This window comes from Phyllostomus discolor, chromosome X, assembly GCF_004126475.2.
Source record: "Phyllostomus discolor isolate MPI-MPIP mPhyDis1 chromosome X, mPhyDis1.pri.v3, whole genome shotgun sequence".
Classification (NCBI taxonomy): Eukaryota; Metazoa; Chordata; class Mammalia; order Chiroptera; family Phyllostomidae; genus Phyllostomus; species Phyllostomus discolor.
Genome location: NC_050198.1, coordinates 68132636 through 68144885, shown reverse-complemented (window position 1 = coordinate 68144885; position 12250 = coordinate 68132636). Strand labels below are relative to the sequence as shown.

The window sequence follows — 12250 nt, the reverse complement described above, 5'->3', positions numbered from 1 at the left end:
ACAACCTCCCTGCAACAGAAGCCACAGGCTGGGTCCTTAAAATTTACAGCCATTTTGAGTGAAGCGGTCCCTGACTCGTCTCACCTCAGACTGCACGCCGCAACAGAGTGTGACCTTTAACCTTGACCTCTCCACCCAACTCGGCTGCCAACGCTCCTCATGGGAAGTCAAGTGCCCCCTCGTGGAGAGGGGTTAGCCACTCTCAATAGAGTCAGCCACTTCAGAGCCTCATTAGCATCAAGTCATGGGGCAGCACCCAAAAGATACAATTGGAAAGCCTGAGAGAGTCGCTGGATGTAACTGCTAGAGAGGTGCACGCAAAGCTTACAAAACAAGGAAAGGGAAACAGCGACCTCTTTGCCTCAGGCTGCTCGAGCTGGTATTAAATACAGACAGACACTTGCTCACACTGTACAGATTCATATTTTACCACTTGAGATTTCATTCATGGAGAATAAAACTTGAACCTTACAATGTGTAATAATAATAAAAAAGCTTTTATTAACCTTCTTTCTGGGGACAGGCGTTATGTTAAGTGGCAAGGAGACACGAATTTCAGGAATATTCTTCTCCAAACTCTACAGGCCCATTGTGGGGCATCCTTTTGAACGCTTGATTTTGGATGAGCCTGTTGCAAATAAAATTCAAAACTCAGGACACATCTCTTCAGCATCATGATTATTGTTTGTTAATCTTTTTAAAAATAATTGTTTATTTTTCTTTTTTTTAAGATTTTATTTATTTATTTTTGGAGAAGGATGGAAGGGAGATAGAGAGAAAAAGAAACATCAATGTGCGGTTGCTGGGGGTTATGGCCTGCAACCCAGGAATGTTCCCTGGCTGGGAATCGAACCTGGGACACTTTGGTTCGCAAGCCCGCACTCAATCCACTGAGCTACGCCAGCCAGGGAATAATTGTTTATTTTTCAATTATAGTTGACGTACAATATTGTATTACTTTCTGGTGTACAGCCCAGTGATTAGATATTTGTATACCTGACAAAGCGATCACCGTGATAAATCTAGCACTCACCTGGCTCCATACATAGCTATTATAATATTATTGACTAATACAAAATGAAATTTTAAAAAATGCCTGTGGTGCTAGATACAGAGAACAGACTGATGATTTGCCAGAGGGGAGGGGTGTTGGCGGCCTGGGTAAAAGAAGTGAAGGGATTCAAAAGTACAAATTCTTAGTTTCAGGATGACCACAAGGAGATAATCTACAGCATGGGGAATGTAGCCAATAATGTTGTGATGTCCATGTGTGGTGCCAGGTGTGTCCTAGTAGAATTGAGTAACACTTTTTAGGGCACTTGATTGTTTGGCCAGTGTGTTGTACATCTGAATCCAATACAAAATTTCATAGAATGTAAACTATAATTAAAATTAAAAATAAATAAATGAAATTTAAAAACAATATTTGAAAATGATTAGAACAATTTTAAAAAATATGCTTATATTGATATTTCAAAAGCAAAACCTTCATTAGACAACATTGGATGTTGTTACTTCATCAACTCATGAAGAATATTGATAAAATGTTAGAAGTCCATCCCTTATCTAAAATACAGTTTATACAACTTTGCCTGTATAAACTGTATTTTAGAGTTATCAAATAGGCTAACATGGGAAATTCTTTTTTATAGGAATCCTACCCTTTTATCCTTTGCGACAGAATGGATAGAACTGGAGACTATTATGCTAAGTGAAATAAACCAGTTGGTGAAAGAGAAACACCATGTGATTTTGCTTATAAGAGGAATTCAATGAAGAAAATAAACTAGTGAGCAAAACAGAACCAGAGGTATGGAAACAGGGAACAGACTTATGGCTGCCAGAGGAAAATGGGTGGCAGGGGGAAAGTTGGAAAGCAGGGGAAGGAACTAGTCAAAGAATATGGATGAATGACCATGGACATGGATATTGGGGTGGAGATAGCCTGTGGGAGTAGGGAATGACTTGGGATGGAGGAGGGCAAAGGAGCAAAAAGTGGGACAACTGTAACAGAATAAACAAGAATAAAATTTAAAAAAAATCCTGATAATAAATGCCAAATGAATGATAAGTTTAGAAATGACCAATTTACAAACTCTAATGGCACAGTGGGTATAGGCAACATTACCCAGTAGATTCTAGAACTATTAGGTGAAAGTTGGATGGGGGAAGTTATTTTTGTGAGACCAGACTGATACCATCTTAACAGAGTGATTAAAATCCATTAAAGTGAGACATACAGCTTCATGGTCCTTTGAGTCTGGGGTTTGGATCACAAGGGTGGTGTGGGATTGGAGCTTATAAATAAACAGTTGTCATAGGTAATACTGATGGAATTAGAAAATCATATATAGAGGAGTTAGCAAAGCATGGAATCAAGGTTGTACTTATCAGCAGGTCATAGGATAAACTGAATCAGATTTCCAGTGAAATAAAAGAAAAATTCAAAGTGGAAACCAGGACCATTGCTGTTGACTTTGCATCAGAATATATTTATGATAAAATTAAAATAAGCTTGGCAGGACTTAAAATTGGTGTTTTACTAAATGACTAGAGAATGTGATATGAGTATCCTGAATACTTTTTGGGCATTCTTGATCTGGCCAATACCATCAAGAAACTGATAAATATTAATGTTCTTTCTGTTCATAAGATGACAGGATCAGTGCTGCCATGACATGGTAGAAAGATCTAAAGGGGTGATTCTGAACATCTCTTCTGTCTGAGGCATGATCCCTGTTCCACAGTTGACCATCTACTCTGCAATCAAGACTTCTATAGATTTCTTCTCTCAATAAATCCATGAAGAATATAAGAGCAAGAGCATCTTGGTTCAGATGGCCTGCCATTCTGTGTAATTATGAAAGGCTAAAATCGGAAAGCCAGCTTTGCACACCCTTTTTTTTGTGAAGTCTGAAATGAAAACAGTGACTTGGCATCCCAAGCCAACAGAAGGTCATTCTCTTAAGGGCTCAATCATTTCAATCCTGCCTTCTTGGTTATATTTTTAAATGTTTGTAAAATCTGGCAAGTCTGTGCAGGATCACCATCTGAAGAAAACCAAGAACTAAGCATTGATAACTGCATTGAGTAACTTGGTCAGATGCTCCAGCCTGTACACTCACTGCAAATCAACCACCCAGCTCCAAAATGTACAGTTGTCATTTTAATAGGTACTAATACAGGTAAATGTAGTCACACTCAAGAAGAAAGCAGAAGATATTTTCAGGGGTTCTTGACATATATTCTGGATGCTACTAACAGTTATTTGAGGTTTAATATAAACGCTCATATCACTGGATACAGAACTATTGTTAGCATGAACAGCTTAATAAGAAGGAGTACATTTATAGCCAACTACATAATGATAGAATCAGACATAATGCTCAACAATTTCATCTGGCCCAAAATGCCAATGATGATGATTCTTGTATTTTCTCTGAAACATACTTTGAAAAGTCATGGCTAACTACTCTTTCTTGTGTTTAATGCTTAGAGAGAGTGGAGATTAATGGATTCATTTGTGGGAGGACATACTGCAATTTGCATAGCTCCTTGTAAGCTCTTCTAAAGGCATGCCCCAGTTTGCACATTTATATGGAACTATTCTTTTGCAAAGGTAGCTAATGACATAAAAATAATTCATGAAATACAGAGTTTTGTTGACACATGAAGCCCATGAAAATATGCTTTTCTCTAATACATGGTTCTTCTCAGTTTAAATGCATGTAAATAATTAATGCTATATGGTATGATTTATAAAAGTAAATGTACATGGAGATTAGCCTATGGTACCACTAAAACTCTGACCCAGGAAAGTGACCTGATTGGAGTCCAGCTGCCTCTGTTTCTGCACTGCACTAATGCTGCTTAGATATGTGACAACAGGGTACTCCTAGAACAGTAATGACATCAGAGAAGTAGCATTACACTTTTAAGTTAGTACCCTATAGATATTGATATAATTACATTTAATGAATAATGATATAAACATGGCACTGATTGAAAATACGTTTCATTGGTGCTTGAAATTAAGGCCACCTTTATACTGCCTTTGGGGAAATTGCCAAACACTAATTCAATATTATGAAATACCCAACCTAGTAAGTAAGTATTTACCTAGGCTGTGACTCCAAGGCTCTGAGTTCTAAGCACTAGTAAATTAGCCAAAAAAATTGTTTAGTTGGGGTGTTTAAGTATTTCTAACTTTTAATTTTGTCAACCAAGAACATAAAACAAAAAGAGAAAAAACAAATTACTATCATTATATAAAAGATATTTTAACATACAAAAAGTAGGAAGAACATAATCTCAGAATAAGGAATAGTCATTTAAATTGAATAAATTTAGCATTATGGAAAACAAAAGTGAGACATACAGACATTATGTACCTCATGATATGATATAATAAGAAGTATACAAAAACACCTTCAAAGTTTTGTGACAAAAAAAGTTTAAATTGATTCCAATCTACCTTTTAGATTTAACTAGCACTTCATAAGAAACAGGAGGATGAAGTTAAACAATCAATCAATTGTTAAATATAAGTTATGTCATAGGTAAATGACCTGGATTTTCCAACAGATCTATGACATAAAAATAAAGTGGATAAGAGTAACTGACAAATAAAAGGCAAATTCATAAGTAGACCTTGACATTATTTGAATTCTAATCTGAATAAACTTAAAGTAAGAAAAATTTTTGAGACAGTGTGGAAATTTTAAGACATAGGATTCAATAGATAGGACTGAATATGGATTCAATACTGGGCGATGTTATAGACTTTTTTAACATAGCAACAGTGCCATTGTTCATCTATGTACAATGACATTGTTGCTATGTTTTAAAAATGTTCTCAGTTAGACATGCATAAAATGACATGATATCTGGGATTGGCTTTAAAATACTCCAACTGTGTCCCTCGAATTTTGGAGATATAGATGAAAAAGAACTACTAGCCAATTATTGATAATTAGGTGTACTATATGATGAGTACACGTATGTTCATTTAGGTTCATTTACATTTTAAAAATCAGATCACACCCTGGCTGGTGTGGCTCAGTGGATTGAGTGTCAGCCTGTGAACCAAAGAGTCGCTGCTTTGATTCCAAGTCAGGGCACACGCCTAGATTGCAGGCCAGGTTCCCAGTAGGGGACACAAAAGAGGCAACCACACATTGATGTTTCTCTCCTTCTCTTTCTCCCTCCCTTTCCCTCTCTCTAAAAATAAAAAAATAAAATCTTTAACAAAATAAAAATCCATATCAGATCCCTACCTTATACTTGACACAAAGATGAATGTCCAAATCAAAACTCTAAAAGATATAGAAGAAAAGAGAGAATAATGCAATTGTGATACAGGGTAAGAATGTCTTCAGGCACAAAATACAAGGGTCATGAAGAAAAAGATTCATAAATTTAACTAGGACATATATTTTTAAATCATTATGAAAAACAAATTAGAGATTAAGAGATGATATTTGCAACCAGTATAATTTACAAAAAAAAATAATATCCCAAATATATAATGTATTCTTATAAATCCATAAGAAAATATACATAAGTAATAACACAGCAATAAGAAATAACAGAGTCTTTACAAATGACCAATAAGCTTCTGATAAGACGCTCAACTTCAGTAATATTCAGGAAACAGTGATATCATACCATATCAAGGCAATTATATGGACAACATAAAAAATATATGACTAAATCAAATAATGGTGAACATTGGGGAAAGGAGAATGTTTATATGCTGTTAGAAGTCATATAAACTGGTAAAACAATTAGAAAAGGCAATTTAGCTATAACCAGTAAGATTGTAAATGTGCAAACCACTTCTAGATAAATAAACTATTTTCACTTGGGCAAAAGAAAAGATACACCTATGTGGTTTATTCCAACATTTTTAGTTATAGAAAAAACTGGAAACAATGTAAGTGTATACCAATGGAAATCATGTATAATAATGTAATCTAATTATACCATGAAATTCTAAAGAACAATAAAAGGTAATTAACTTGATATACATCAACATACATTTCACTGATGTAATTCTCAGTGAAAAGAAAGACTTTCAGATCATGTACATAAAATTAAATAAAATGTGTACTGTACTCCATTTTCTGTATAATATATATTGTCCAAGAATACAAATCTATGGTATGAAATATATTTCCAATATACATGAAGGATACATTATAAATTCATAATAATTGCTTTTTCTGGATAAGAAATTAGAGGTAATTAGAGGGAATTATAAGGAATTAGAACTGGAAGTACACAAAGGGGATCTCAACTCTGTTCTTATATTAAAATAAGTTGAAATAAATATGAAAATATGTGATAATTCTCAATTCTTGATGTTGAACACATAGATGTTTTGATGTTCTTTGCAAATTTTTTTGGGGGGGAGGATTATTCCCAAAAATAAACAGAAAAAAAATACTAATTGAAAAGCCTTCTAACTTATGTGATATTGAGTGAAAATTAAATAAGTGAAAATTAAAAGGATATTAAACTCTGTATATTACCATTAAAATGCATTTTAATTTCAAACACAAATATGGTATTTTTAAGTAGATAAACAAATCTTCCAGTGTAACAGAAATTACAATAGTCATTTTGGTGACTGTAGTACAAAAAATCTGAAAATTGGTGTGTTAAAGAAACAAAATAAACAATTTTGAAAAATTAAATTGATCTTTGAAAACATATGGAGTCAAACGCCATACTGTTGTCTGTGCCTATGAATTTTTTTCTTTGCTTAAGCCCTTCACCTTTTTCATCGAAGTCTCTATCCCCTCTCTCCTCTGACAGCTGTCAGCCTGTTCTCCGAACGTATGAGTCAGAGGAAATTGGGGGTAGGGGAAGGTAGAAAAGAGTCAAGGAGGAATAAATGGTGATGGAAGGAGACTTCACTTGGGGTGGTGAACACACAGTACAATATACAGATGATGTATTATAGAATTGTACTCCTGAAACCTATATAATTTTATTAACCAATGTCACCCCAATAAATTCAATAATAATTATGAAAATAAAATAAAATAATAAAAATATGAAGTCAAAACAGAAATAAAAATTACAAGTATTGTATATGCTATTATAAAATAATGACAATTAGTTTTATAATATAACAAAACTACTCAGAAAACTTTGATAGAATTAAAGATTTGTTTCAAAACCAGAAGATGTAAATAAATTTACTACGTTTTAAACTAAATAAACTAAATAAACCAGAAAAACAACAACAGAATAAACCTAAGGAACATATTTTAAAAATTAATTACCAAAGCAGAAATTCATGAATCAAAATAAGAAAAAATAGTACAATTAATGACTAATTGAAAACTGAAGCTTTCAACAAAAAGTTTTAAAATACTGATACTTTCTACAATATGGATGAATTTCAAAAACGTTATGTTAAATAAAAGAAACTGGTCACATAGGACTATGTATTGTGTTCCATTTATTTGAATTGTCCATACAGAAAGTAGATTCAGTGGATGCCTGAGACTGGGAGTGGAAATAGGGACTGACCACAAATAGCACAAAGAATCTTTTTTTTCAATTACAGTTTACATTCAATATTATTTTCTATTGGTTTCAGGTGTACAGCATAGTGGTTAGACAATCATTTACTTTACAAAGTGTTCCCTTTGATATTTCAAGTACCCACCTGGCACCATACATAGTTATTACAATAGTATTGACTATATTCCCTGTGCTGTACTTTATGTCTCCATTACTACTCTGTAACTGCCTATTTGTATTTCTTAATCTTTTCACCTTTTCACCCAGTCCCACAACTTCCCTGGCATCTGACAACCATACAGTCATCACGCAGTATCTATGAGTCTGTTTCTATTTTGTCTATTTGTTTACTTTAGCACTGGGATGGTGGAAAAGTTCTAAAACCTGATCTTGGTGGTGATTAATTAACTCAATAAGCTTACCAGTTGGAATCATACAGTATATGCCCTTTTCAGACTGGTTTATTTCACTTAGTAATATGTATTTAAGGTTCTTGGGTGTCTTCTTATGCCTTGATAGTTCATTTCTTTTTAGAATTAAATAATATTCCATTGTCTGGATGTACCACTCTGTATTTGTTCATGCACTTATTGATGGCCATCTTGGTTGCTTCCAGTTTTTTAGAAATTATGAACAAAGCTGTTGTAAATATCCATGTGATGTTTCTGTGTGGACATAAGGGTTCAACTCCTTTTGGTAAAAACAAAGGCGCACAATTGCTGAATTGTGTGAACATATTTAGTTTTCTAGGAAATGGACAAACTGTCTTTCAAAGTGGCTGTACTATTTTGCCTTCTTGCCAGCAATTAATGAGAGCTCCTATTGCTCCACACTTTGCCAGCATTTGGTGTTGTCAGTGTTCTGGATTATGGCCATTCTAATAGATGGGTGGAGATACCTCATTGTTGTATTAATTGGTAATTTTATGATGACATATGATGTGGGGGATCTTTTCATGTACTTATTTGCCATCTGTATATTTATGTGAGTCTATTTCTGGGATTTTTATTCTGTTCCATTAATTTAGTTGTCTATTCTTTTGCCAATATTGCATTGTCTTAATTACTGAGATTAATAGTTTTCAAGTCAGGTACTATCAGTCCTCCAGCTTTGTTTTTCTCCTTCAATATTGTGTTGGCTGTTCTGGGTCTTTTGTGTCTCCATATAAACTTTAGAATCTGTTTTTCAGTATCCAAAAAATAACTTGCTGGGATTTTTATTGGATTGCACTGAATGTATGGATCAAGTTGGCAAGAACTGCATCTTACATTACAGATAAGTTGGTATTGGTTCACCTGTGCTTTTTTTGTTGATGTGGTTTGATTTATTTTAAAATTTTTGAATAAATTTGGATTTTTTAAAAAGTTGCAAAAATAGTAGAGAGTTCCTGGGCTGTGTGGGGCTCACTGTGGGGCTGAGGCAGGCAGGCAGTCAGACTGGAGATGGAGGGTGTCCCACAATGGGTGGCAGAGGAGGAGCCTGAATGGGAGAGGATGGCATGGACAGGCCAAAACTGCTCTCTCCCAGCCCCTGGCTCAGCTGTAGCCACTCAAGGCCATGATCCTGATTCCATCTGTAGCAGCTGCACCAGCACTGTGACAGGGATGGTGGCACAGCCAGCATCCCATAGTTGGTAGCCCTAGAAAAGCTAGTATGTAGTCCTGAGCCACCCCAGGTTAGACGTACATTCTCCACAGACACCATCCTCAGCATGTGCCTTCTGGGCCAGTGGCCATGAAATGCTGTTGGGGTCCTCACCTGCTGTACCAACAAGGCCACTCAGACCCCCCCACCATCTTGGCAAGAGATCGACAGTGAGCAGGCCAGTCACTGTACACATAAGCGCTCAGCAGCCTGAGGTAGCACAGACCATCACAAGACTACCAAGTTGAAGCAACAAGTGCAGACAGCAAAGCTAAGCCACAATGGGAAAAAGAAAGAACAGGACTCCCCACTGCAAGGGGCCATGCCATACGGGGAACACTAAAGGTGTCCCCTCTCAGCTTCCCCTCTGGCTTCCCTGTCCTTCAACTCAGCGTCTGCCTGCACAGAAGCCTGGGAGGGCTCAACCAAAAGCTGGAGAAGGTGTTTGTGAAGGAGCAAGGTGAAGAGGAGCTACTGTGGATCCTTCATATCCCTGATGGGCATCGTGCCCTAGCTCCCCATGCCCTCAGAGTAACAGCTGTGATCTCTCCCTCCCCCTCCTAGAGCCTGGCAAACTCACCAGCTCTTCCTCCATGTCCCTGGCATTCCTCCAGCCTTCTGAGCCAGATGAGCCATCAGGAACATCTAGGTATAGTGGAGGGGCTGGCATTCATTTTCCAACAACAAAGTCTTTTCTCCATGTCACCTTGCCTTGAAGATGGCATCCCATCTCTAGTCCTTGCCTTTTTTTGCCTCCCCTCCACCCAATCATAGCTATGTCTTCAAACGGGAGCCACTGGAATGCCAGGGTACAGCCTCGGTGGGGTCTCAGGGTCCCCGAAGGATGCATGGCTAAGGCGGAGCAAATGAAGCGAAACACCTGGTGGGGTGCAGGAGGACAGCCAGGCCTTTTGGGCTCGACTGACTCACCGAGAAAAATCAGTCTTTACTTTTATAGGGGAGGTTATACAACATTCAATGCATAGTGTGATTATTAAAACAGAAATGGTTAGCACAGAAATAATTTCTAAAAACACAGAAGGTTTTACAGATCAATCATGTTCAACAAAGAAATAACTGAAAAGTACAGTAGGTCCCACAGATCAACCATATTAAACAAAGGTTATTTTGACCAAAAAGGTCATTAATCAGATAGCTAACAAAGCTATACAGGCACAAACTTTCAGGTGCCAATTAGTAACTAGGTATCTATTAAGATTCTAGGAATTGGTCTAAATTAAAAGGGTGCAAGGGATGATTTGTAGGTATATAGAACTCCACTATTATCCATTAAGGTTAAATTTGTCTCAGTTAGGTAACTGTTTTTTTGCCTAGGTTTTTTGATTTATACATCTTGGGGGGGGGCATGTTTTGTGTTCATTTCCATGTATTGAGATTATTTTTTTCAACTAAAACCCCTTGCTTTTATACACTCCTGTCCAGGGTATGGGAGGGGTAGTGGCTCTAATAAATCTCAAGCTTTCAAGTGGTGACTCCCTAAGAAACATTCCTAGCAACAGCTTCTTTCAATGTTCTGACAGTTGGTCTGCCCACAGTTTAATTTTGTCCTTAACTTCCTAGATGGGTGAAGCAGGCAGCATTAGGGTTGCTAGGGGTCTCTATTCTGTGGTCAGCAAGTCAGTTCACACAGAATCAGAGGCATCGTGCAAATTTTTTTTTTTAAAGATTTTATTTATTTATTTTTAGAGAGGGAAGGGAAGGGGAGGGAGAGAGAGAGAGAGAGAGAGAGAGAGAGAGAGAAACATCAATGTGCAGTTGCTGGGGGTTATGGCCTGCAACCCAGGAATGTACCCTGGCTGGGAATCGAACCTGGGACACTTTGGTTCCCAGCCCGCGCTCAATCCACTGAGCTACGCCAGCCAGGGCTCAAATTTTTTGTTATAACACACAGGTATCCCAAAATTCCACCACCTATTGCTAGCAGGGACAGGTATACAGGAAGAGATAGGAGATCAGACCATAGTCACCTCTGCTGTGCAGATGCGTCTCATCTGACCTGTCTGTGTCAAAGGTCAGCTGTTGGTCGGCTCCTGACACTGGAAGGCTGTGAGAGTGTGTGTGTTTCAAGAAGCTATTTCTCCAAGTCCTGACCTGGCCTTTCTGACTTCCTGTCTTGACAAGAACAAAGTCAATTTCAACCTGACTGGCTTGGCCTTCTGCCCTGTAAGCTTGATGAAGCCTCTCTTCCCCAGGAGGGGCTTCATCTTCCATAACTGCCCCTCAAGCCGAGTTTCCCTTCCTCCCACCAGCCCCAGGCCATGGCCTCAGAAGGATCCAGAGGCCTTCAAGGCCTCCTCGCTGCCATTCAAGCAATGGCACACCCTGCCCTCAGAAGAGCCATTGCTTTTCCTGAGTTCTCTGGTGGTCGGAGGGCCCCACACTCAACACTTTACCATGGAGACCAGTGCCTTGGTGGCAAGCTCCTCCATGGCTCCCTTGAGGTGAGGAATAAAGGAGCCCTTTGTTTTGGGCCTTCCAGCACTTTCATTTATTTTGTCAAAGCCCTGGGCCCTCTTTCTGGTAGGTACTGTACCCTCTGAATGGGAGGTGTCCTGCCTTCTCCACTAGCAGTTGGGCAACTCACAAGTCATACCTGTGTTCTTGCCACCTCTCTCGCTTGGTGGAAAAATTACTCAGAAAGTCTTGCTTGGGTCCTTCTGGGTATGAGTCCAAAGGATTGTTTATGGTACCCTTGTCCTTGTCATTGAGCAAGCTGGCCATGATCAACACAGAGGGGACACCACAGATTTCCTTCCCTCTCCTCCATAGACACATAAAAGGAGACTGGAAGGTATGGTAGATGCCCCCATTCTCTCAGCCTCCATCCCCATGTTTCCCTCTCATTGGAAGAGCTGACGAAAGCAGCTCTAAAGGGTCTAACACTTAGCCCTGGCTGGCATAGCTCAGTGGATTGAGCGCGGGCTGGGAACCAAAGTGTCCCAGGTTCGATTCCCAGCCAGGGTACATTCCTGGGTTGCAGGCCATAACCCCCAGCAACCGCACATTGATGTCTCTCTCTCTCTCCCTCCCTCCCTCCCTCCCTTCCCTC

General features: G+C 38.2%; 2 pseudogenes; both read left to right on the top strand.

Annotated features, from left to right (window-relative positions):
- The first annotated feature begins 244 nt into the window (after positions 1-244).
- On the top strand, positions 245-3071 carry LOC114505528 (annotated as a pseudogene).
- A 3771-nt stretch (positions 3072-6842) lies between these two features.
- LOC114505529 lies at positions 6843-11646 on the top strand (annotated as a pseudogene).
- The last annotated feature ends 604 nt before the right edge of the window (positions 11647-12250 follow it).